This window comes from Rattus norvegicus, chromosome 3, assembly GCF_036323735.1.
Source record: "Rattus norvegicus strain BN/NHsdMcwi chromosome 3, GRCr8, whole genome shotgun sequence".
In the NCBI taxonomy this organism is placed as follows: Eukaryota; Metazoa; Chordata; class Mammalia; order Rodentia; family Muridae; genus Rattus; species Rattus norvegicus.
This window is the reverse complement of record NC_086021.1, coordinates 57223058-57248872: the sequence shown is the minus strand read 5'-3', so window position 1 is coordinate 57248872 and position 25815 is coordinate 57223058. Positions and strand designations below refer to the sequence as shown.

Sequence of the window (25815 nt, the reverse complement as noted above, 5' to 3'; positions counted from 1 at the left end):
TGTCACATGGTAAGAGTCAGGTGAAGGGACAGTTCTAGTAGCCTGTGTCTATGGTTGAGTCCATATTAGGATCAAACACAGGTTGCTCTCTACCCCACATCTCTTGGTCAGTTGCAAAGGCCTGATCCAAGAATGGCTACCTACCCCTTGATATGAACCAGTAGATGAAGTTGTTATTGGTTCCTATGGAGCAGTTGAAAAGGATTATGATTAACAAGGATTATGATTCCCTAGGCTACTTTGTGGCCATCAAGATTTGATATTCCTCAATGGAGAAGGTGGTGGTGGTGGTGGTGGTTGTGGAGGAGGAGGAGGAGGAGGAGGAGGAGGAGGAGGAGGAGGAGGAGGAGGAGGCCTTCCCATTAGCACAGTTAATTCAGTAGCCTCACTGAGGAGCCTGGAGGTTTCTGAGTGTCTCAGTGCTGTCCAGCTGATGGCGGTCTGTACCACTTCAATCTGACTGTGAGATCAAGGTGACCCCAGTGGTCGTGCATAGGAACCAGGACCTAAGGATGTATCTGGACAAGGCACCATTTGAGACCATCACAGATCTGATGTGCATATCTGGTACACGAATTGCATCATTTACTGAGACCTGAATCCAACCCAGAGAAAGTTCTAGTAAAAAGTAGTGGGACAGTCAAGTTGGCCAACTTTGGCCTAGCCAGAATCAATAGCTACCAGACAGCCCTTATGAGTGTACTGTCACACTCTGTACCATGCCACTGAAGTTCTGTGTCAGCTGTATCTTTGCAGAGATGGTTCATGGGAAGTCTCTCTTCTGCGGAACTTCGAAGCTGATCATTGGGCAAAGTCTTGGGTCTGATTAGATTGCATCCAGAGGATGACTGGCCTCTAACTGTACCTCTACCTGAGCCTTTTCCCCTAGATGGTTTCATCCAGTGCAGCAGGTAGTGCAGGAGGCAGAGGAGCCTGGAACACTGCTGCTGAGGGAAATGCTAACTATTAAGCCATGGATGGATCTTTCCTTCCGATCCTGCAGAGTTCTCCCCTACATGAGGAATAAAGCAGCTACCTTTCCCACTTCCTGACACTTAAACTGGAGTCCAAAGACGACCCCTGCCTTCCTCTAAAGCTGGAGTGGACAAGAGGGTAAGACAAGGGGGTATGAACCTGTTTAGAAGTACTTCCTTGGGGAAATTCCAATCTCTCTTTGTCAGGATACCAGCCGTCCAGTTCAGTAGTGTCAGGATAGCAAACCAAATCAGCAGCAGTGGCACAATCCAGTAGAAACTGCCAGTCCTCTGCCACCAAATCAGCATGACTCAGTGGCAGTGACCAGGACCAGCCAAGATGCAGAGGTCAGCAGTTCTCTGCAGTGCCTCTTTCAATGAAGCGAAGATCAGCAAAGATGGAGACGCAAGATCAACGAAGCATTGCAAAGCTAGCTATGCAAGCCCGCCATCACTGTCTGTTGAGTCCTACTTATACTCTCTCCACACATCACGTGTCCTGCCACATGTCTCGACTCAACAAAACACCATGTGAGGCCATCTTAGCAAAATACCGCATGAGTCTGTATCATCTGACATATCCAGAAACTTCCACTTCACTGGGAGGCCGCCTCCATATTTTTATGGAGAATATCTTAAGCTTTAAATGCATTGCCACCTCCTTTCCCTTTGAAGCTTATCATCTATCTCTTCATCCCTCCCTACTTTATACCTGGATCATTTTTAGATATAAAACAAAATAAAAGGAGACAAAGAAAACAAATTCAGGTTATCTGGGTATACTCGTATATGCCTACAATCCCAATATCCAGGAGGCAGAGGCAGGAGGATCATGTTTGAGGTCTGCTTTTAAGACAGACTCTCAAAAAATTTAAAAGTAATACAGCCAGCTCCAGAAGAAACAGCATGTTACATAGTAATGAGAAGGGAACTGCTAGCCAATACTGATGCTAGGATGAATTCAAAGCACAGGTCTCAAATTATCCAAGAGAATTGGGGTGTATACCACTCTGGGTAATAGGGGAGGCATATTAACTCCTGGGCATGTCTGTTCTTCTATTTACTCCATAGTAGCTTACCTTGGTCCTGGGCAAAGAGCCTCGTTCACCAAGATACAGATACTGGTTTTCGATGGGCAGAATGCCTTAGATGGATTGGATCTATTCAAAGATCCAAAAAAACTCTGTAAATAAAACAACATGTACCAATGATGCTCTTTGACAAGGTCTGGGCCAATGGGTGGCAGTGGTAAAGCAGCAAAAGGCATGGGATTCCATGTTCCTTCCCACTTGGGCATCTAGAGAAAGAGAGAGCCAACTGGGTGAGAGGAGGTAGGGTAGGAGGAAGGATCCTAAGGGTGCCAGGTGTGCCAGGTATATTTTGCCTCCAGAAGGAGGAATGGGTGTAGTTAGCCACTGCTGTACATAGGAAGGGTTTTTATTTGCAAATGGCTGATTTTGTTTGCTGCTGATGCTCTTTGTTTTGTCTGTCTTAAAAGCAAAAGACTGTTTCACGCTGAGCAGGGCCCCAGGGCTTGCTTCAGTTCTTCACTTTAGATGAGCACATTTCTATGGTAATTTAGTCTCATAGCTTCTCATTATTGCTTTTTCTCAATGGGGCATCTTTCCTCAGGGAATTAAGTACTATCTTAGTACTGCTTACTATTCTGAGACACCGTAGCATCAGTGGCTCAAATAATACAAATGTATTTCTCCTAGTTCAGTAAGAGAAGCCTAGGATCTGCCAGTGGGCTCTGTGTTGGCCAGGAGCCTCCTCCTGGTTTACGGGTGGCCATCTTCCCACTGTGCTCTTCCGCAGCAGAGCAAACGGTCTCTTTCTACTTCTAAGTACAGTAGTCTTGTCATGAGGAACCAACACTCTAATAGCTCATCTAAATTCAACTGCCTCAAAGCCCCATGTCCTGATCTCCCATTAGGGGTTACAGCTCTAAAATATGAGCTTAGGGGTGTGATAATTAACTTCACTGTTGCCTTGATGGGTTCCAAACTAAATAAAGAGAGAAATGAAGCTGAACACTGGCAGTCACTGCTCTCTTTTCTGACTGTGGGCACAGAGTGGCCAGTGTCCTCGAACTTCCTGCATTCTCCGCTAGGACAGGCTATGTCCACCAGAGTTATTGTTGTTCTTTAAATCTTGGCTCCCACCCCTATAAAGCACACCAAGCCAACATGGTTCCACGTGGAGAGGTTTAATGAGAGAAGAAGAGGAGAGGAGAGGAAAGGCCGGCCATGAGCACGTGGAGGGAAGGGGGGAGGATAGAGAGAAGGGACAGGGAAGGGGGGCAAGAGCAGAGAAGCGAAGAAAAAAGAGCAAGAGAGAATGAGGAGGGGGCAATCAGTCCCTTTCATAGTGTCAGGCACAGCTGGCTGTTGCCAGGCAACCGTGAGGCACAGCATACCTGGCAGTTCTTAGGTAGTTGTGGGGGTGGAGCTTAAACAGAATACCAACAGTTACGAGCCATAAAAATCCCCCCCCCCCTTTTTAAAGAAGTATATTTTACAAATTAAAAATGTTGTGTATAGGTGTTTTGCTTGTATATATATATATATGCCTGTGTACCATGTGCTTGTGCAGTGTGCCCATGGAGACCAGAAGACAAGGTAAGATCCCCAGAAACTAGAGGTATAGACAGTTGTTAGCAACCATCTTTAAGCAATCAAACCCTAGTCCTTTAGAAGAGCAGCCCAGGCTCTTAAATACTCAACCATCTCTTCAGCTCCAATATACCTTTTTCTTTGTAAACACCTGCCTCTTGTCAGGTAACTTGATCATGAGAATGAGAAAATTAACTAATCAGGGAAGCACACAAACATACAGTCAGAAATAGATATTCTTCCCTGGAAATTATATTCTCAGGTATCTACGTTGGATTTGTACTCTCCTTTTGGCTCCCTAGCCTCTGTAGCCTCATAATCACTTAGTGCTTGATTGGAATGGCGTTCATTCACTACCCTTTAGAGTTTAAGAGAATGAGGGAGGAACCAGATGTTTCTGTCACTTGTTAAACTCCTATGGTGATTGAATGCTCACAACAATAACTAATCAAGAGATGTGCTAATGATGTGCAAGGCATCTTCTAGACAGTTAAAAAGAAACAGAGGATTTTCAGGTTAAAACTCATCATTAGCCCCAGTGACTCCTGTTGTCTGAGTCCATTGACATTTCTCTTAGACATCTTCTGTCCTAAAAAATTTCACCAGGAATTGATTAGCTAGAGATTTTTAAGATATTTAGTTAAAGTAAAACTCAGGGCTATATGTTTCTAAAATAAAATATAGGTAATGTGTAATGTCATGGTTTAAAGACAGTAAAAACTGATATTTTTCCTTGGAGGTCAAATTAGTCTGGTTTGAAAGTTACTAAATGTCAGTCTCCAGCTATAAATTCATCCTGAGACCTGAAGGGAACATCTATTTATGGAGGGTTAGCTCTGGTGCCTGTCACTCATCAGCCCCAGGGCAGTGGTGAGGCCAAGTTTCTGAAGCGAGCCTCCCTCCCAGGAAGATATTTCATGCAATGGCAGAGTCCAAGGGTTTATGCAGTTCACTCATTTTACACATGAGGAAAATGAGTCTCCGAGCAGGAGAGGAACTTCCAAGAGTAACACAGTTAGTTGTAAAGCACATGGCGTGTGGCTCAGAGCCGGGAGAGCAGGAATCTGAGCCTTTCTTCCCAGACTTGGATGCCTCCTCTGTACTGGGCCATCCCCAAGGAGTTGAGTTCAGACTAGGGCTGCTTTCAAGTTTCTAATCTGGGTCAGAATCAAGGTGGAGAGAGACTCACGAAGCACAGTACAGGACAAGCTTTGACGACATTACTTGAAAGGATTGTTCCAAGCTAGACCAATTTTCAGACACTGAAGGTGAAATGAGCCAAGTCTCTTTGACATTGAGTTTCAGCTTCTTGGAGTCGTTACTGATAATGTGCTTGCCAATGGGGGAGGTTACAGCATTCAACTTTCCCACAGCTGCTGACAATGGTACCCTCCTCTGAGACAGCAGCTGTGGCACAAAGGCTCTCAAGAGCTCGTACTGAAAAGGCCCATCCCAGTTTTCTTGCTTACTTAGGGGGAAAGGATGCTACAGGGAGGTTTATGGAACCAGACTAACTTCCATTTTGGAAAATGATATTTATTCTCACGTGTCCCCAAGTCTTATATCACACTCACTCTGGACAGATGTCTGCTGAGAAAACTCTAGGGAAGCATCATGTGGAACTTCAGCCTGGCTCTCAGGTGGTCTGTTCTATTCATGGCCCAGGGAACTATCTTGATCCCTCCCTAAAGCACATCTCAGACCACTTCAGATCAAAGGGCTGACCTCGTCTTTCAATGGCCTCCAGACTCCTTGTGCTCAGTGGTCTAGCCAAACACTCCATGATGCACTGGGTAGGTTTCAGGACTAGACCCACACTACAGGTCTCAAAGAGCTCTAGGAATCAATCGGATAACTGACCACTATTTATCCATCCATATCTGTTATCATTAAACTTTGGACTCCAGATGTTGAGCCATGAAAAGTTAATGTAAACAAATGTGTTATTTTTTTGTTTCCTTCTGAAGAAAGCAACCTATTTTGGTGCCAACAAACAAACCTACTGGAGTTCTTTTAGTAACAGGGATGGGGAAATGATTTAGAAATTCAAACTCTGATGAGAGACTTTGGCATTCCTATAATATTAATTATCCCACAAAGAGCATGAATAAGTATTTTTTTTAAAAAATAATTATTTGGATGCAAGATGGCAGACAACATGGAGACATAGCCTGTTGGAGTCTCTAAGAAACCAGTGAGGGAAGCTGAATCACAGTGATCAGACCAGGTGGCTGGTGGCTCACTTTAGTGCAGTAAAAAAGTGAATGGGAAACTTTAAAATACTAACAAGAAAAAGAAAAAGATTGGCAGTTCTAGGAGTTTCTTTGACCCCGGGAAGAGGTGAGTGACTGGAGACACACTTAAGACAGCCTTAAAGCATGAGAACTGTTACTCTCAGTAACAGACATTTTTTCAAGACAGAGAGTAAGAGCAGGATGTGGAAGAGAGATAAAAATTGTAAAGACTTCAGGAAAACCTGTCTACTCAGGGTTCAACCAGAGAAGCAGTAAGAGTTCATTAAAGACCCCAGCAGAGTCAGCAGCGTTGAGGCCCCAGAACCTCCATGAATCACACTTAGAGGAAGTTCAGAGGGAGGGTCATTGGTCTGTGTGATGAAACTTGGGGGGGAAACTGAATCAGAACCGTGTGCCACTTAGGGAGGTAGAGACGTGTTTGTAGCCAGAGTCTTTAGGAGAACACTGACACAGTTCCAAGTGGCATGCATACAGCTGGGGACTCCAAAAGGATCGCTCAGAAGTGTGACCACTATCTGTGACTTGACCTTCTGAAGTGACCACAGAGAGAAGTGACAGTCATCTGGGAAGCGATGTTGAGTGTAGAGGATTCAACAAGCACTCAGGTGGCGCTGAAGCAGTCAGAGTCTACACCCCACCCCCACTTCCCACCTCCACAGTTAGTCCTTGCTTGGTACCGAGTGTCAGTTTAGCAGACCAGGTCTGTCCTGCTTGCTTCCCCTCCCTTTCTCTCTGTTCTTTCCTTTTCTGTCTTCCTTTTGATGGCCATTGCCCAAAACATGAGGTAGCTTGGTTCGTAGTATCTCAGTGTCTTTGCCTTCTGAGATTTGCACACATCATTCTATCACATCTCCTTACCTCTCCTTCATTCAGCCTTTAGCCAAAACTGCCTCCCTCACTCCCCTTGGCTTTACTCTTTGCCACTTTTATTTATCTTTCCCTCTTCTACTGTTTTCTATCAACCTAATACTGATAACTAGTCTTGCTTCCCCCCCCCCCCACATCACCAGAACCTAACATCTTGGTCCATACCATGCTCTCAGTGCCCCTTTGCTCCCTATAATGACTAGACTTTGAGGAGTACATGTTTGCTGTATGACCGCCTCTGTGTATTTTGGTGGCATCCTTCAGTAATAACTGGTTTTCAGACAGTATTTTACTCTCAGCGGGATTTGGGGAGCTAAGTCTGCTGCCCTGAACACCAGTCTAGAGAGCAAAATGACACCTGAACCATACCTACAACTCGGCCCTTTTTGAAGATTCTAAACACTTTCACTGGAAGAATAAAGGTTCTTAAAGAGCATAGCCCCAGTGGACAAGTCCCAACTCACAGACACAGGAAACACACAAAACAAGGCAACATGACTCATCCAAAATGACAAATCCCCCAGGTCTCCAACAAGAATGACTTCAGTGAAATTCCAAAGAACTCAAAAAAGTCTATAACTAAGTTTAAGGAAATAAAAGAGAACCAAGGTAAACTTCGAGGAAATTCCCAGACATCACTTTTGTGAAGTAACGAAGTCAATAATGAATACAGAAAAGAAATTCAATAATGAGAAATAGTGAAACAGAGACACACTGAACATTCAGAATATGAAAAAGTTATGCAAAAGGGCTAACCAATAGAATGAACCACAGAAAATATGAAATATTTGGGTTTAAAGACAAGGTAGAGAAATTTAGACATTCAGTCAGTGGCAATAATAGATTAATAGAAGTGTATAAATGCACATGAAAGATGTAAAGAAAACTGTAAAGAGGCAAAAAATATAAACAAAAGAAGAAAAATGTGTCAAAGTTCTAGGAAATATTTTCAATAGAACCATAGTTTAAAAAAAAAAAACAAACTACCCAACTCTAGAGAAACAAATGCCCACGCAGGAACAGTTAGCACTTAGAATGTGAAACAGACAAGAGTGAAAAAGAAGCTCCCACATCATAATATAGCCAAAATACTTTAAGTAAAGAACAAAGAATATGTACTGAGATTACTGCTGGAGAAGGTCCCACTCAGCAGCCGAGATGTGTGATTTCACCTCAGAATTCAAGGAAGCTTTCCAACTATTTGACCCAACAGGCAATGGCAAGATCCTGTATGACAGTGTGGGGATGTGATGAGGGCCCTGGGCCAGAACCCTACCAAGCTGAGATGCTCGGGGTCCTGGGGAACCCCAAGAGCGATAGGATGAATGCGAAGGTGCTGGACTTTGAGCACTTCCTGCCCATGCTACAGACCGCGGCCAAGAGCAAGCACCAGGGAACCTGTGAGGATTATGTTGAAGGCCTTCATGTGTTTGACAAGGAAGGGAACGGCACCATCATGGGTGCTGAAATCCATCATGTCCTAGCCACACTGGGTGAGAAGATGACAGAGAGAGGAGAGATGTTAGTGGTGGGCTATGAGGACAGCAACGGTTGCATCAGCTGTGAAGAGCTTGTCAGGATGGTGCTGAATGGCTTGAGGACATTTATGTATCTCAAGCCTATTCCTTGCCCAGTGTGAGATTTTTGGGTGACCCCAGAGACTCCCTTATCACAGCACCTTACCGAGTCTGGTTTCTTTTGGATGATGTTTGCCTTCATCAAATAAAATTTACTCTCTTTGTTCAAAAAAAAATATACTGAAAGCTAAAATAAAACCAGGCCACATATAAAGGCAGGTACATTAGAATATCAAAATATTTATTACAGAATCTTCGAAAATCAACATGACCTGGAATTATGTATTCCAAAGACGAAAAATAAATGCTAAGCCATACTCATATACCCAGCTAAATAATCCACCATGATTGAAGGAGAATAAAAAACTTTTCATGATAAAAACAGACTAAATTCCTAGCTCTGTGGAAGATATTTGAAGGAATCCCTTTGGTGCAAAGAGATCTGAGGGGGCTACAGAAAAGATAAAGAACACTGGAATTAGAACAGTAGCTAACCAATAGAGAAATAGAAAAACTTCAAAAGGCACAAAAAGCAATAACACAACAAAAATTAATATACACTTTCCTTTTGGGGATGTTTTATTTATTTAATTTTTCCATTAATTAATTTATTTATTCACTTTACATCCCAGTTGCTTCCCCCTCCCAGTTCCCCCAAACACTATCCCTTCCCTCATTCCCCTCCTTTCTCCTCTGAAAGGGTGGGTATTCCCTAACTCTGGCACATCGAATCTCTGCAGGGCTAGGCACGTTTCTCCCATCATGGCCAGAGAAGTCAGCCCAGTTAGGGGTACAGGCATCAGATTTAGGGATAGCCCCCAGTCCAGTTGTTGGGAGACATATATAACACATCTGCTATATATGTGTGGTGGATCCTACCTAGGTCCAGCCCATGTATGCTCTTTGGTTAGTGGTTCATTTTCTGAGAGTCCCCAAGGGTCCAGATTAGTTGGCTCTGCTGGTCTTCCTGTGGAGTTCCTATCCCATCTGGGTCCTTTGATCCTTCCCGCAATTCTTCCATAAGACTCCCCAAACTCCATTCAATGTTTGGCTATAGGTCTCTGCATCTGTTTCAGTCAACTGCTGGGTAGAGCCACTCAGAGGACACTCCTGTCTGTAAGCATAACGGTATCATTAGTAGTATCAGGAATTGGTACTTGCCCATGGGATGGGTGTCAAATTAGGCTAGTTATTAGTTGGCCACTCCCTCAGTCTGTGCTCCATCTTTGTCCCTGCATTTTTTGGTAGACAAGACAGATTTTAGGTTGAAAGTTCTATGGGTGGGTTGGTGCCCTTATCACTTCACTGGAAGTCCTGCTTGGCTACAGGAAATGGCCACTTCAGGTACCCTATTTCCACTGCTAGGAGTCTCAACTAAAGCTGCTCCTGTAGACTCCTTGGAGCCTCCACATAGCTAGTTTCTGGCTTATCCTATATACTCCCAACCCCCGCCCCCAGCCCTTACCAACCACCAATTTTCATTCATTCTCCCAGCCTTCTGGCCCTTTCTACTGTCTCTCCCCACACCTGATCCTGAACACTCTTACCCCCATTTCCCTTTCTATCCCCTCTCCCACCAAATTCTCCCCTCTATCTGCCTCCTATGACTATTTTATTACACCTTCTAAGTGAGATCCAAGCATCCTCACGTGGGTCTTCTTTCTTGATCCCTCCTTCTTGGGCCTTCCTTCTTGTTTAACTTCTTTGGGTCTGTAGAGTGTAGCATGGGTATCCTGTGCTTTATGGTTAATATCAACTTAATGAGAGAGTACATACTATCATACCATGCATGTTCTTTTAGATCTGGGTTACCTCACTCAGCATGATATTTTCTAGTTCCATCCATTTACCTGCAAATTTCATCATGTCCTTGTTTTTAATGTCTGAGTAGTACTCCATTGTGTAAACGAACCATTCTTTGGTTGAGGGGCATCTGGGTTGTTTCCATTTCCTGGCTATTATGACTAAAGCTCCTATGAACATAGTGGAGTACATGTCCTTGTGGTACGGTGGAGCATCTTTTGGTTGTATGCCCAGAAGTGGTATAGCTGGGTCTTCAGGTAGAACTATTCTCAATTTTCTGAAAAACCACCAAATTGATTTCTAGGGTGGTTGTACAAGTCCACACTCCCACCAGCAATGGAGGAGGGTCCCCTTGCTCCACATCCTCAATAGCAAGTGCAGTTGTTTGAGTTTTTTAATCTTAGCCATTCTGACAGGTGTAAGGTGAAATCTCAGAATAACTTTGATTTGCGTTTCCCCGATGACTATGGATGTTAAATATCTTTAAGTGTTTCTCGGCCATTCAAGATTCCTCCGTTGAGAATTCCCTGTAAGGAAATTCTTTGTTTAGTTCTGTACCCCATTTTTAAATTAGGTTATTTGGATTGTTGGTGTCTAACTTCTTGAGTTTTAAAAATATATTTAGGATATTAGCTCTTGTCAGATGTAGGGTTGGCGAAGATCCTTTGCTAATCGGTAGGCTGCCATTTTGTCCTAATGACAGGTTCCTTCGCCTTACAGAAGCTTTTCAGTTTCATGTGGTCCCATTTATCAACCGTTAATTTTAGAGCTGATTCATTTCATTGGTGTTCTGTTTAGGAAGTTGTCTCCTGTACCAATGTGTTCAAGGCTATTTTCCACTTTCTCTTCTATTAGATTTATCGTATCTGGTTTTATATTGAGGTCTTTGATCCACTTGGACTTGAATTTTGTGCAGGGTGATAAATACTGATCTATTTGCGTTCTTCTACATGGAGACATCCAATTAGACCAGCATCATTTGTCTGTAGGTGTGTGGGTTTATTTCTGGGGCTTTGATTTTATTCCATTAATCAACCTGTATGTCTCTATACCAATGCTATGCAGTTTTTGTTATTATTGCTCTGTAGTTCAGCTTGAAATCATAGATGATGATACCTCCAGATGGTCTTTCATTGTACAGGATTGTCCTGGGGTTTTTTTTGTTGTTGTTCCACATAAAATTGAGACTCGTTCTTTCAAGGTCTGTAAAGAATTGTGTTGGGATTTTGATCATGTAGGGAAATTGCATTGAATCTGTAGACTGCTTTTAGTAATATGGCTATTTTTACTATGTTAATCCTACCAATCCATGAGCATAAGAGATCTGCTAATCTTCTGCTAATCTTCTTCAATTTCTTCCTTCAGAGCCTTGAAGCTCTTGTCATGCAGATCTTTCACTTGCTTGATTAGAGTTACATCAAGATGTTTTATATTATTTGTGGCTATTGTGAAGGGTGTTGGTTCCCTGATTTCTTTCTCAGCTCATTTATCATTTATATAATTAGTTTTGTATCCAGCCACTTTGCTGAAGGTGTTTATCAGTGTAGGGATTCTTTGGCAGACTATCATATCATCTGTGAAAAAGCAATACTTTAACCTCTTCCTTTCCAATTTGTATCCTCTTGGTCTCCTTTAGTTATTCTATTGCTCTAGCAATAGATAGGGGAGGAGTAGACAGCTTTGCCTTGTCCCTGATTTTAGTGAGATTGCTTTACATTTCTCTCCATTTAATTCAATGTTGGCTATTGCCTTGCTGTATATTGTCTTTATTGTGTTTAGGTATGTGTCTTGTATCCCTCCAAGATTTCTAACATGAAGGGATATTGGTTTTGTCAAAGGCTTTTTCAGTGTCTAATGAGATGATCATGTGGGGTTTTTCTTTGACTGCCTGCTGGATGGGGCTATCCTGATGAGGGAACTGGCTGCTATTTGGATGCCTGAGGTAAATACCACCCACTTTTATTCTTTCACTCTGATGGGCCAGACTCCCTTACAACTCCTACACCAGGGAAAGAGGGATTTTGGTATTACAGCTGCCATCCTTGTGGCCATCATTTGCAGGCCTTGCCCAGGTGACAACAGCTGCTGTTGTCTTGACCCAGTCAGCCACCACAGTGGAGGGATACTGTCAATGCTGTAGTCTCTAAGGCAGCTGAGGTGTTACAGGCATAGGAGGTACTAAATCAACATCTTTATCAAACCATCTACGTTTTACAACAATAGATTGACTTACTTGCAGGGATGTCTGCATTGGCATGTGACCCCAGGTTTCATTTAATCTGCCTAACCCCTTACCAGGTACATAACGCCACTGAAGCCCGACAACAGTTGGCTCAGTATCTTTATTTTTATTTTTTTGAGCATTTTTTACTGGTTATTTTATTTATTTACATTTCAAATGTTATCCCCCTTCCCAGTTTCCCCTCCACAAGCCCCCTATCCCCTCCTCCCTCCCCCTGCCTCTATGAGGGTGCTCCCCCACCCACATACCCACTCCTGCCTCAGCATCCTAGTGTTCCCCTATCCTGGGTCATCAAGCCTCCACAGGGCCAAAGGGCTCCCCTCCCAGTGATGCCAGATACAGCCACCCTCTGCTACATATCCAGCTGGAGTCGTGGGTGGAATTCCTGTGTATTCTTTGGTTGGTGGTTTCATCCCTGGAAACATTGGGGGATCTGGTTGGTTCATATGGTTGTTCTTCCTGTGAGGTTGCAAACCCCTTCAGCTCCTACAGTCCTTGCCCTTGCCTTAACTTCCCCACTGGGGTCCCCCTTCTCAGTTCAATGTTTGGCTGTGTGCATCTGCATCTGTATTGGTCTAGCTCTGGCAGAGGCTCTCAGAGGACAGCTATCCCAGGCTCCTGTCAGCAAACACTTCTTAGCATCAGCAATAGTGTCTGGGTTTGTTGTCAGCAGATGGGATGGATTCCTAGGTGGGGCAGTTTCTGGATGGTCTTTCTTTTCAGTTTCTGCTCCACTCTTTGTCCCTGCATTTCCTTTTGACAGAAGGAATTCTTGATTAATATTTTTGAGGTGGGTGGGTGGCCCCAACCCTCAACTGGGGGCCACACTTATCCACTGGATATGATTTCTACAGGTTCTATCTCTCCTTTGTTGGGTATTTCGGCTAATGTCCTCCCTGTTGGGTCTTGGGACCCTCTTGAGTCCCTGGCATCTGGGATTTTCTAAGTGGCTACCCCCAATTTCCCCGCCCCCACGGCTACATACCTACTTTAAATTCCTGGCCCTCTGTACTTCTCCCCAGTATCTGAACTGGCCCCCCTCTTCCCTCCGCCCCTCCTCTCTCCTTCCCAGATCCCTCCTGAGTGAGGTAACCCAGTCACAAAAGAACACACATGGTATGTACTCATCGTTAAGTGGATATTAGCTAAAAAGAAGCCCGAAATACCCATGACACAACTCACAGACCATGTGAAACCCAAGACGAAAGATCACACCAAAGGGTGGATACTACAGTCCTATTCAGTAAAGGGGAGAGAATAATCTCTGGGAAGTAGAGGGAGAGAGGGATTTGGCTCAATATCTTAAAGGTACCTGGTCAGACAAATTCCTTAACTATTCTGTGCTGTTAAGGGAGAACATAGCCAGTGTCAATGCAACCTGGGTTATCTGTGCTCTCCCTAGATGCCAGTTTCTAGGGTAAAGTGTGAGACAATATTAAGAGGCTGTTTGGCCCCTTGTGGTATGATGAGAGGAACTGTCATACTGATAATTATTTTGTTTGTCTTGCACAGAATGTCTCCAGGTCACGTTCCATAAATAAGGTGACCCTCTAGGTGCTGATGGTTCCCAAAGATCCCAATTGTGAACCCCCTAAGGAAGTGATCAAAGCATGGATGACAGAGATCCATGAGACCACTGTGTAGGCTGTTCCTCAGTTCTCCCTTGTGTGGCATGCCTCCAGAGTGACATCTCATTGAGGGTTGGCAGTCAATGACAGGTAAGATCCTGGAAGACAGGACAGCCTAAGACAGGCACAGTCCAGTATACTGGGAATCCTTCCAGGTGGGGTCAACAGTGTCAAGGCAATGGGACCCTGGTTCCCACTAGGCTGTCAAAATCTAAAAACAAAAGGGTACAAATGTAGGAGAAATGACCTGGCCACCTCTATGGTAAATGCCAGGGGTGTGCAGCTGCAGGAGGACCTAATTGAAGACTGCCTGAGAGACCAAGGATTGCTAACACAGACAATGCCAGCCAATCAGAAACTGCTGTTTAGAAGAGATGCTCTCTTGAGACCAATGGGGTGCAGGTAAAGGATATTAAAGGAGCTTGCAGCAGTGTTCACATGAGCTTGCTGCAGAGTTCCTTACCTGCTCCCAGAGTCTGTGTCAATGACTCTGCACCACCTCATCTCCAACTCCCAAGGGCAGGTAGGGTCAGGTGGCAAGTAGTCCAGGGCACAGGCAACATTGGTGGATTACTTTGATGGATTCTTTTTTAATATTGAATCATCCCTGCATCCCTGGGATGAAACCTACTTGATCATGATGGATGATATTTTTGAGGTGTTCTTAGATTCAGTTTGTGGATATTTGATTGAGTATTTTTGCATCAATGTTCATAAGGAAGATCGATCCTAAGTTCTCTTTGTTGAGTCTTTGTGTGGTTTAGGTACCAGGATAACTGTGGCCTCATAGAATGAGTTTGACAATGTTTCCTTCTGTTTCTATTTTGTGGAATAGTTTAAGTAGTATTAGAATTATCTCTTCTTTGAAAATATGATAGAATTCTGTGCTAAAAACCATCTGGCTCTATGCTTTTGTTTTTGTTTTTGTGTTTTTTTGGGGGTGAGACTTTTAATGACTGCTTCTATTTCATTATGGGTTATAAGACTATTAAAATAGTTTACCTTATCTTGATTTAACTTTGGTAACTGGTATCTATGTAGAAAATCATCCATTTCATTAGATTTTTCCAATTTTGTGGGGTACAGGCTTTTGAAGTAAGACCTAATAATTCTTTAAATTTCCTCAGTGTGTATTGTTATGCCCTCGTTTTCATTTCTGATTTTGTTAATTTGGGTACCATCTCTCTGCATTTTAGTTAGTTTAGCTAAGGGTTTGTCTATGTTGTTGATTTTCTCAAAGAACCAGCTCTTGGTTTTGTTGACTCTTTGTATTCTTTTTGTTTGTTTCTAATTGATTGATTTCAACCCTGAATTTGATTATTACCTGCCCTCTACTCTACTCCTCTTGAGTGTATTTGCTTCTTTTTGTTCTAGAGCTTTCAGGTAAGCTGTTAAGTTGTAAATATGAGATCTCTCCAATTTTTTGTTTTATGAAGGAACTTCATGCTATATATTTTCCTCCCAGCACTGCTTTCATTGTGTCCCATAAGTTTGGGTATGTTGTGCCTTCATTTTTATTGAATTCTAGAAAGTCTTTGATTTTTTCTTTATTTCTTCTTTGACACAGTGATCATTGAGTAGAATATTGTTTGGCTTCCATGAATTTGTAGGCTTCTTTTGTTTCTGTTGTTGTTGAAGTCCAGCTGTAATCCATGGTGATCTGACAAGATGCAAGGGGTTATTTCAATCTTCTTGTATCTGCCAGAATTTCCTGAGATGCTGAGAAGAAATATATGTATATTCCTGTGAAATATTTTGTAGATGTCTGTTAGGTCCATTTGATTTATAACTTCTGTCACCTTCATTATTTCTATTCTTAGTTTCTGCCTTGATGAGCTGTTCATTGGTAAGAGTACAGTATTGAAGTCTTCCACTATTAATGTTCTATGTGTGATTTAAGCTTCTGTAGTGTTTCTTTTATGAATGTGGGGGCCCTTGCATATGGGGCATAGATGTTCAGAATTGAGACATCATCGTGTTTGATGAATATGAAGTGGTTTTCCCCATTTCCTTTTATTATTTTTGATTGTACACACACACACACACACACACACACACACACACACACACACACACACACACACACTTGAATCTTTAGTCCTGCTTATTGGTGCCCATTTGCTTGGAAAATCCTTTTCCAGCCTGCTACCCCTGGAGTAGTGTCTAGCTTTGTTGATGAGGTATGGTTTTTGTATGAGGCAGAATGATGGATCCTGTTTTCATATCCAACATGTTAGCTTGTGCCTTTTTATTGGTGAGTTGAGTCACTGATGTTGAGAGATATTGATGATAAATAATTGTTAGTTCTTGTTATTTTGATGTTGGTGGTGTTAGTATTTGTGTGCATGTGTGAGAGATTTTCTTCTTTTCATTTTCCTGCAAAATTATTAATTTCTCGTGTTTTCTTGGGTGTAGTTACCTTCCTTGTGTTGGAGTTTTCCTTTTAGTATTCTCTGTAAGGCTAGATTAGTGGAAATGAAACCAAGTGTTTAAATTTGGTTTTGTCATGGGATATCTTTGCTTCTCTATCTATGATGATTGAATATTTTGCTGGGTATAGTAGTCTGGACTGACATCTGTGGTCTCTTAGTGTCTGCAAAACATCTGTCCAGATCTTTCTGGATTTTATAGTCTCTGTTGAGAAGTCAGGTGTAATTCTGATAACTCTGCCTTTATATGTTACTTGACCTTTTTCCCTTGCAGCTTTTAATATTCTTTCTTTGTTTTGATTATTATGTGGCAGGAGGTTTTTCTTATCTGGTCCAATTTATTTGGTGTTCTATAAGTTCCTTGTACATATAGCCATCTCTTTTTTTAGGTTAGGAAAATTTTCTTCTATCATTTTGTTGAAGATATTTTCTGGGCCTTTGATCTGGGAATCTTCTCCTTCTTCCATTCCTATTATTCTTAGGTTTGGTTTTTTCATAGTATTCCAAATCTCCTGGATATTTTGTGTTAGAAACTTTTTAGAGTTGCCATTTCTTCTCTGGTATCTTCTATGCCTGAGATTCTCTCTTCCCTCTCACGTATTCTGTTGGGGGTACTTGCATATGTAGTTCCTGTTCTCTTTCCTAGATTTTCCATCTCCAGGGTTGTCTTCATTTGTATTTTGTTTATTGCTTCTATTTCCATTTTCAAGTCTTGAACAGTTTTATTCATTTCCTTCACTTATTTGATTTTATTTTCCTGTATTTCTATAAGGGATTTATTAATTTCTTCTTTATAGGTCTCTATCATCTTCATAAGACGAAATTCACGGCTTTTGTCATGCCCTTCAGGTGTGTTAGGATAACCAGAGCTTGATGTAGTAAGAGAGCTGGGTTCTGATGACGCCACATTGCCCTGGCTTTTGTTGATTATGTTCTTGCACTGGCCTTTGGCCATCTGGTTTTCTTTGGCTATTGGCTGGCCTGGTAGTCCCTAATGGCAGCAGGTCTCTGGTTGGCCTGGGTGGCAGCAGGCTTCTAGGGAGGCAGGCAGGGCTGTGGTCTGGGGAATGCAGTGCAGATTAGGGATTGCAGGTATAGGTGTGGCCCAGATGTACCAAAGAGTGGATAGGGCAGACCTCATGGCTGCTGAGCTTGCTGTAGGCCCAGCAGATGGGCGATTGGGGCATGTATATCTCTCCTAGTTTTCCTTGGTGGCAGTAGGCCACCAGAGAGGTAGGCTAAACTGTGGCCAGGGAGTGGATGCAGATCCAGGATTTCAGGTACAAGTGTGGACTGGAAGAATGGGCACATAGGAGATATGGCTACTGTACACTTTTCATTAATAACTTTGAACTTCAATGTCTAAATTCTTCAACCAAAAGCAACAGGCTAGCAGATTGGACTGAACAAACAAGCAAAAACAACACCCAGGGACCTCCGAAGAAGTAATAAATAAATCTTACCATCAAAGACAGATTCAACCCTAAGGTGAAAAAAAGAGGTATTGGGCAAAAGGACAAAGGAAACAAGCAAGTGCCACTGTTCTGATATCTGAAAAATCAAATTAAAACCAAAATTAATTCAGATGAAATAAAGATAAAGTACTTCTTACTGTTTATGAGAACACTCTATCAGGGCATTTCCATTAAAATATGTCAGTGCATATTAACTCTGACACACTAAATAATGGGTGACATTGATAAATTCTATTGCTAGCAATAGAAAAGACTCTGAACAAAACATAGAGAAACGTCTCAGTTGAATTACATCATAGATCAAATAAATCCCCCAAACACCTACATAACATTCTGTCCAGTCATTATAGAATACAATTTTTTCTCAGGATAGAACTTTCCCTAACATAGATATGGTAATATGGTACAGAGATAATCCTAAAAAATACAAATTGATATACTTCCACACTGTCTGGCTGCAGTGAAACAAAACTAGAAATCAATAGCAAAAGTAACTCCAGAAAATGCACAAACTTGTGGAGACTGGACACACTATTGAATAATGAATGAGTGATCAAAAATTAAGAAGGAAATAAAAGGTCAGAAGAGAATTAAAAATTAAATACAATGCAGCAAAAACAGTGGAATGCAATGAAAGCCCTAAGAGGAAGTTCATGGCTTTAAGTGTCTATATTAAAACAAACAAGCAAGCAAACAAAATGAAACAAACAAACAAACAAAACCCACTGCCAACAAAAACCGAGAGAGGAAGCCTGCAAGGACTCTCAAAACAACAGAAGCTTTTTTCTCCTGCTCTTGTTTACCTAGAACCAGATGGCAAGACCATACTGCTGGGACAGAGTCAGAAGCTTCCTCCCCACTGAGTAGCATCCATGCTTCTGGAGGGTGTGATGCAGGCTGTTAGGGGAGAGAAGTCATAAACAAGTATTCTTACCTAGCTATAGACTATGTACTATAACTCTGACCTTCCAGGCAAGATGTGCCCATTGGTACAAAAGTGTCACGATAGTGGTATCAATGGGTGCAGGTGGAAAGCAGCTGCTATCTGATTGGATTTGAGGTTCACTCCACAAGAAACAATATATGTTTGGTACTGTATATCTCGTCAAATGCCTAGGGCTGGGGAAGTCATAGGTCTTAGAACTTTATACTGATGTTTTGCTCAATAAATGTGTAGTCAAACTACCATTCAAACAGTTCTATTTATACTCTTAGACTAGAACTGCACTCAGCCTTGTACAGAGAAGCTTCTTTGTGAAGTGGGCAATGATTAATGCAGAGACTGGTAACCGGTCAAAGTGACCACTGAATACTCAATCTTGAATAAGATATCTATATCACTGTCCAAGACCCAGGGATCATCCCAAAAGAGGAAGCAGAACAGTGTGAGAGGCAAAGGCTTGGAGAGAATGCCATGAAACAGTGTCTTCTGGTTATGGCGTGACAACCATCAATACGCAGCAGTGGTGTCTACTCGCACAGACATGCACATCATCAACAAAGCATGCACACAGGACAGGAAAGTAAGGGTTCATTAGGAATAGTAAGGGCTAAAAGAAAGGAATGAGGGTGACCATATTACATTGTATGCATGCATGGAATTCTTTTTAAATTAAATAAAATTTAAACTATTAGATCTTAAATAAATTGCTTAGCACCTTAGGATTCAGTCAGATAGCAACAAGCCAAAACCCAAACCAGTAGATGAAAAGAAATAATCAAGAGTAAGACAGAAATTACTGAACTGGAAATAATACATAAAAGAATCAGTGGAAAATGAGTTGGTTCTTTGAAAAGATAAGTAGGATAGAAAAACTCCCAGCCAAATTAATCAAGACTCAAATTATATAAGACTCAAATTAATAAAATTAGAGATGAAAAGGGGTATATTAAGACAGATGTCAATGAAATTCAGAAAATCATTAGCGCATAACTTGGAGACATACTTCACTAGACTGGGAACTATAAGAAGAAATTAATTAATTTCTAGATGGATATGACTGACTAAAATTGAACTGGTACAAGCTAAACAACTTATTGAGATCCATAACAAGAAATGAGATTGAAGCAGTAATTTTTAAATTTCCTGACTTAGAAAAAAATCCCTCTAGACCCTAATGGATTCACTTTTGAATTCTATGAGACTTTCAGTGAAGAACTAATAGTGGTTTTCAAACAATTTCAGAACATAGAAAAAGAAGGTATTCGCCAAATTCTCTCACAAGTCAGTATTACCCTAGATCAAAAACCAAATAAAGTCAAAGAGAAATGGAGGGAGAGGGATAAAGTGAAAGAAGAGAGGGAGAGAGGGAGAGAGGGAGAGAGGGAGAGAGGGAGAGAGGGAGAGAGGGAGGGACAATAAATTATAGACCAATCTCCATGGTAAAAATAGATGTGCAACTTCCCAATAAAATACTTGCAAATTGAATTCAAGAATACATGAAAAATCATAATGATTAAATTAACTCCATTCCAGAGATGCATGGCTAGCTCAACATACAAAAATCAGAGTAATACATCACATAAACAGACTCAAGGACGGAAACCACATGGTCATCTTTGCGAAGATGCCAAAAATACACTGGAGAAAAGAGCAGCTTCTTCAATGCTGAAAAAACTTTTTGACACAATCGAATATCTTTTCATTTTAAAAGCCCCGACTATTCTAGAAATAGAAAATGCAGAAATCAACATAATAAAAGCTTATATGCCAAATCTACAACCATCATTATTCTAAATGGAGGGAACTCAAAACGTTTTGACAAAATCAGGAAATAGACTAGGGTGTCCCCTCTCCACAGTCTTAATACAGTACTGGGAGTCTTTGCTGGATCTTCTGTTGTTTTGGGATCAAGGAACATGTGACTTAAAAATCGGAGCTTTATAAATAATAAAACTTGATGAAAGAGCTCACTTACAAGACAATAGCCAAATCCCAGGACAATGGGCACGGGAGGAAAAGAAACTAGACATGAGTGTAGAGGAGGAGGGAGAGAAGGGGGAGGACAGAAGGAGGAGGAGGGAAGAGTAGGGGACAGGAAGAATACTTAGAAGGAAGAATGGACAGCATAGGGAAAATTGACTATGTTTAACACAGTCCTTAAAGAGCAGACAGTTCTCCATAGGACTGACATCCGGAAGCTCCCTTGACTGTAAACGGACCTGTAAGAGAGCTGTGTATTCTTACCTGTCTTCCCACTGTGTCACTTCATCTGCCTGTCTCACGGGTGAATGTGTGTAATTGCGTGCTGTATACTGGAGTTTGGGTATATTTCCACTTTGCTAGTGTCTGCCTGATTCAACGTGTCGCCTGCTGTTGAATACAATAGCAGCACGCCTGTGTCAGATGCTACCTTCCGGGGCTGGGCTGAGTGGGAGGCTTCTCTGGTATGTTGCTTCACAGCAGCTGCTTAGAAAAACTGTCAGATTCATTTCTCAATTCCCTCAAGTCATGCCACACACCTTCCACCCCAACACTACTAATGCCCCAGAACGTTCTTCCTCATCTCTAGCTCTCAAAGCCCTACCTAAAATCCCCCTAGAATCCAGTTCTATGCTGTAGATTCAACTTGGACATTCCTCGAAGTATCACTGTTTGACCTTTCTTATGATCGTAAAAAAATTGCAAAAAGTAGAGTTAATAATAGCGAATCAATATCAACAAATAAAACAAGAAACGATAAATAGCATTTGCTAGAAATTGCACATGAAATCTCATTCACAAAGGCAGCAAATGTGTTACTGCTACCGTACGATAGGAATGTGAGTCTGGTGACTGGTTGCTGTAATTTTAGCACTTGGGAGACTGAGGCAGGAGGATTGCCATAAATTCAAGGTTAACCTGTCCTACACAGTGGATTCTGGGACAGCCTGAGATATAGAACCAGACTCTCAAACAAAAAACATGTAAAGAAAGAATTAACAAAGAGAAAAAGCTAGAATGTAATGTAAGACGCATGTGAAGGCGTCAAAACTTTGCTTATGGGTTTTAAAGGGATCTGGGTGGGGAGATTAGTTGCATTAAAAAAAAAAACCAATGAGTAGACTCTAAACTACTTTTTTTTTTAAATCAAGTATCTGAGAGGCCTGGCCCTGAAATATCAAAGTACTCAAGTCGACCATAATACAAGCAGGAGTATTAGACAGACGATTTGAGGCAAGAGCCTGCACTTTCCCCAGAGAGTTATAAGTGGATGAATTTGCTGTTGCAGAAAGGCATTGTCAAGCCACAGAACGAAGGCCTTCTCGTATCAATGCTGAGTCGGACAGACAGGTTGGCAGGAGGACAGCAAACCCAGGAGCTCATGGAGATGAGGTCAAGAACGATGGCAGGAGAGACCTTGGCTAGTGAGGAAAGAAGATGGCCAATAGACACTAGGTAGTCCATTAGCTAAGAAAATAAGATTAAAACAGTCCTTATGTCACATAAAACTAACTTACAGGTTAAGTGAAAGATTTAAATGTGGAAGGTGAAACTCTGGGAGGGCATATGAAAACACCTCCATGACTATGGGGTATAAAGTCTTCTTTCTGAAAGCACTGGTCATAAAGAAAGCACCAATGAATTCGACAACATAGAGTGAGGAACTCAACATCCCTATGAAAGGTAATGAGTAGCCAAGAGGTGGGGTGAGCAGTCAAGAAGTGGGGTGAGCAGCCAAGAGGTGGAGGAAGCTGTCAGTCACACAAGGGATGGACAGATGAGCATCCAGGACAGACTTACAGATCAACAGTTAAAAAGGTCAACAATTCAGCCAGAAAATGGGCAAGAGTCCTGAGCAGATTCTGGTCAGACCACAGAAACAAAATTCAATGATGAAGAAAGCTCTGGAAAAGGCGGGCTGCTGTGGACATCATCGGTGGAGTGCTTGCCTAGCATGGGTTCAGTCCACACTACCATATAAATGGAGAGAGGGAGAGAGGAAAAGAAGGAGGGAAGGGAAGAAGGAGGGAGAAGGGAGGAAGGGAGAAGGAAGGGGAGAGGAAGGAGGAATTAAATTATTTAACCTCATGAGGTTTCATAGAAATACAGTTGAAATTAGAAAATTGACTACTACCCATCTGTCATAAAGCTGAACTTTGGAAAGTCAGTTTTAAGTAGCGGTGGGTGAGGAGTATGCTCGTCTTAATATAAATTAATGTTAACACTGAAAAAACAAGTGATTGAGAAAATTAAAGAGTACTCAACAAGTATTAAATTCTGCATCTCCTCGTATGTTCTGGTGATTTTTGGGTTTACCCACCTGAAGAACATCAGAACAAGCTATCCCCCAAATGTCACTCTGACACGCTGATTCTTTTGAATTGAAGATAATTGAGAAAAAAATATGTTAATAGTGCTCTTAGGAGGTCATGATAATGTGGGCCTGAAACTCTGAATCATGCAGAAAGCTAGCGCTCTCTCTCTCTCTCTCTCTCTCTCTCTCTCTCTCTCTCTCTCTCTCTCTGTGTGTGTGTGTGTGTGTGTGTGTGTGTGTGTGTGGTGTGCAGGGAGTCCTTTGAGGTCTGGAGGTTTATAAAAGTCACCCAAAGACTCATCTTTCCATGTGGGGGCTGACCAGATGATGTGAGTGACCGATAGATCAGGGAAAAGAAATATAGGCATTTTGTTAAACGTGTAGGGGAGTATAACGAGACAGTCAGTGCTGTGAAGGGGCTCGGAGGTAGATGCTGATTTAATTAACCAGCTGTATTCATTGCTTTTCTATTGCTGTGATAAAATATTATAACGAAAAGCAAGCTATGGGAGAAAGGGCTTATTCTGCCTTTCATTTGTTGAGGGGCTATGATACAACGTAGTCAAGGCAGGGAAGGCATGGAGAAGGAGTATGAGCCCATCCTGACAGGGTGGGAAGCAAATGACCACACTTCGTCTGCACATTGGAAGCAAGGAAGGACACACAGACAGACAGACAGACAGACAGACAGACAGACAGAACAGGAAGCCATCAATTTACAGGCTAGCAGTAAAACCTCAGATTATACCCCCTACCCTTGTGATACACTTCATCCAGGAAGGCACCACCTCTAAAACCATCCCACACAGTACCACCATCTGCGTGCCAGCCATACAAAACTGTTTGATTACTAACCTATGTACATATAATCTACTCAAAAAATGCATAAAGCTGAAGAAATTGCAATCAGAAAACTTCTATAGCAACCTCCCGTCAACACCCCATCTTCTCACAGGCACTGTTAAGGGAACAGTGCCTCAAGCTCACCTTCAGGGCTTCACCCAACCCTCCTACATTTTGTGGTCAACCCCCATCAGTTCTTAAATTCTCAGACTGGCTGGTTTCAGAAGTCTTGGGATATTTTGGTATTTCAGCTAAATGCAGGGTAGAGAAGTGAAAATTCGAACAGAAAGTTAAAAGTAGTTAGAACAACTTAAAAAATAATAGTAAACGTTCATTGATCACTCTATATTGCAAGGCATGTGACAAGTATCTGTCACTAAGCCAGGGTTTTACTCTTGTTCTGCATAAGAGGCCAGGAAAACAGGCCATTCTGAGAGGGCACAGTTCAGGTAAGCCTCTTCAGAGCTCACTAAAAGCATGGCAGGGCAGTGTACGCTGCTCCCTGGTATGTGTGTTCCTGGGTGACCATGATGGGACCATGACTAACTGTGACTCCCAATCCTTATGTGCTTTGCAAACTATTGATACAACAGAGAGCAGACAGATTTAGCTGGGAATTTAGGACTTTCATTTAGGAAGGATTGGACCCAAGAAGGGCAAACCCTTAGGTTTGAACCTAAGAATCAAGGTTTGAACCTAAAGGGTTTAAAAAAGAACCCTTAGGGGAAAATATTTTCATATGGGCTTACTCCCTGCCTTCTGATTTGTTTCAGCCTGATCCTGAATGTACTGTGTGTACACAGAGTTCAGAAGTTCCATTCCTCTGCAGTCTCCGTTGACTGCCATGGAGTTTTCAAGGTCCCGTGTCTGGAAAAACAGAAGACCATAAGCTGGGTGGGGTGTAGACAACAGAAATGGACTGCTCAGGTAGCACTGGAGCAGGAAGTCTGGGGCCAGGCTGGTGCAGGATCAGGTTCTTAGGAGGCTGCTGTTGCTGGCGGCACATTGCCAGCTTCTGGTATGGTGACATAGTGGTGGAAAGAGGACAAGACAGCAATTCCTTGCCCAAGGGCCGCACTCTCAGGTGAGGCCACCCAAAGCCTCACTTTCCAATAGGATCATATTAGAAGATAAGATTTCAACATGTTCATTTTCTGAGATGCATACACATTCACCCTTCAGCAGAAAACTGACTGTTTCCTCCAAATAGACTGTGTGCTTTACAAGACTGATAACCGTAAGGTAGCTAAGATGCACGCACAATGGATGAGCTTGTCTAGTTTGGATGACTATTTGGCAAAAGCTATCAATTTTCAAAATGTGCCTATAACCTGGGACTTGGTGATTTTGTTTCTAGAAATTTATCCCACAGATACATTCCATGCAGCTAAATGAACTTATGGTGCAGGGGTGCCTACTGTGTGTTGTGTTTTCTTTAAGGCTGTGCTGTTTTATTTTGTTATAGCAAAAAAATCAAGACCCAAAACTAAAACAAGCCATGGTGCAGCCCTGTGGTCCCTGCCCTGTGGAGGTTGGGACTAAAGGCCTTGAGTCTGAGACCAGGCTGGGACTAAAGGCCTTGAGTCTGAGGCCAGCCTGAGCTACATAGTAAGAAGTTGGGTCAAAACGAAACAGACAAGCAGAAGTAAAACAACACAAATGTTCACAAGTGAAGCAATGATTAAACAAACCATATCTATCCATTCAATAGAATTACCTGTGCCAGTGAGGTAGGACATGTCTGTGTGATTTTTATAAAAGGCTATTACAGTTCTTATGTGTAAATTTGTACTACCTCCACTAGAAATATCTGAAATTTAACACTGACTACCTTTGAGAAAGTCTGTGTTTAATTTTTTGTAATTTTGTA

The 25815-nt window shown here is 42.1% G+C and overlaps 1 long non-coding RNA gene and 2 pseudogenes across 1 annotated transcript; 2 read left to right on the top strand and 1 right to left on the bottom strand.

Moving 5' to 3' along the window:
* The first annotated feature begins 349 nt into the window (after nt 1-349).
* Nucleotides 350-1052, top strand: Cdk4-ps3 (cyclin-dependent kinase 4, pseudogene 3; annotated as a pseudogene).
* A 6689-nt stretch (nt 1053-7741) lies between these two features.
* On the top strand, nt 7742-8350 carry Myl6-ps6 (myosin light chain 6, pseudogene 6; annotated as a pseudogene).
* A 391-nt stretch (nt 8351-8741) lies between these two features.
* Nucleotides 8742-23959, bottom strand: LOC120101548 (uncharacterized). The gene is made up of 3 exons (XR_005502149.2): nt 21053-23959; nt 17854-17941; nt 8742-9402 (listed from the first exon to the last, which is right to left on the bottom strand). It is a non-coding gene; the product is annotated as an uncharacterized LOC120101548 (long non-coding RNA).
* Nucleotides 23960-25815: the final 1856 nt, after the last annotated feature.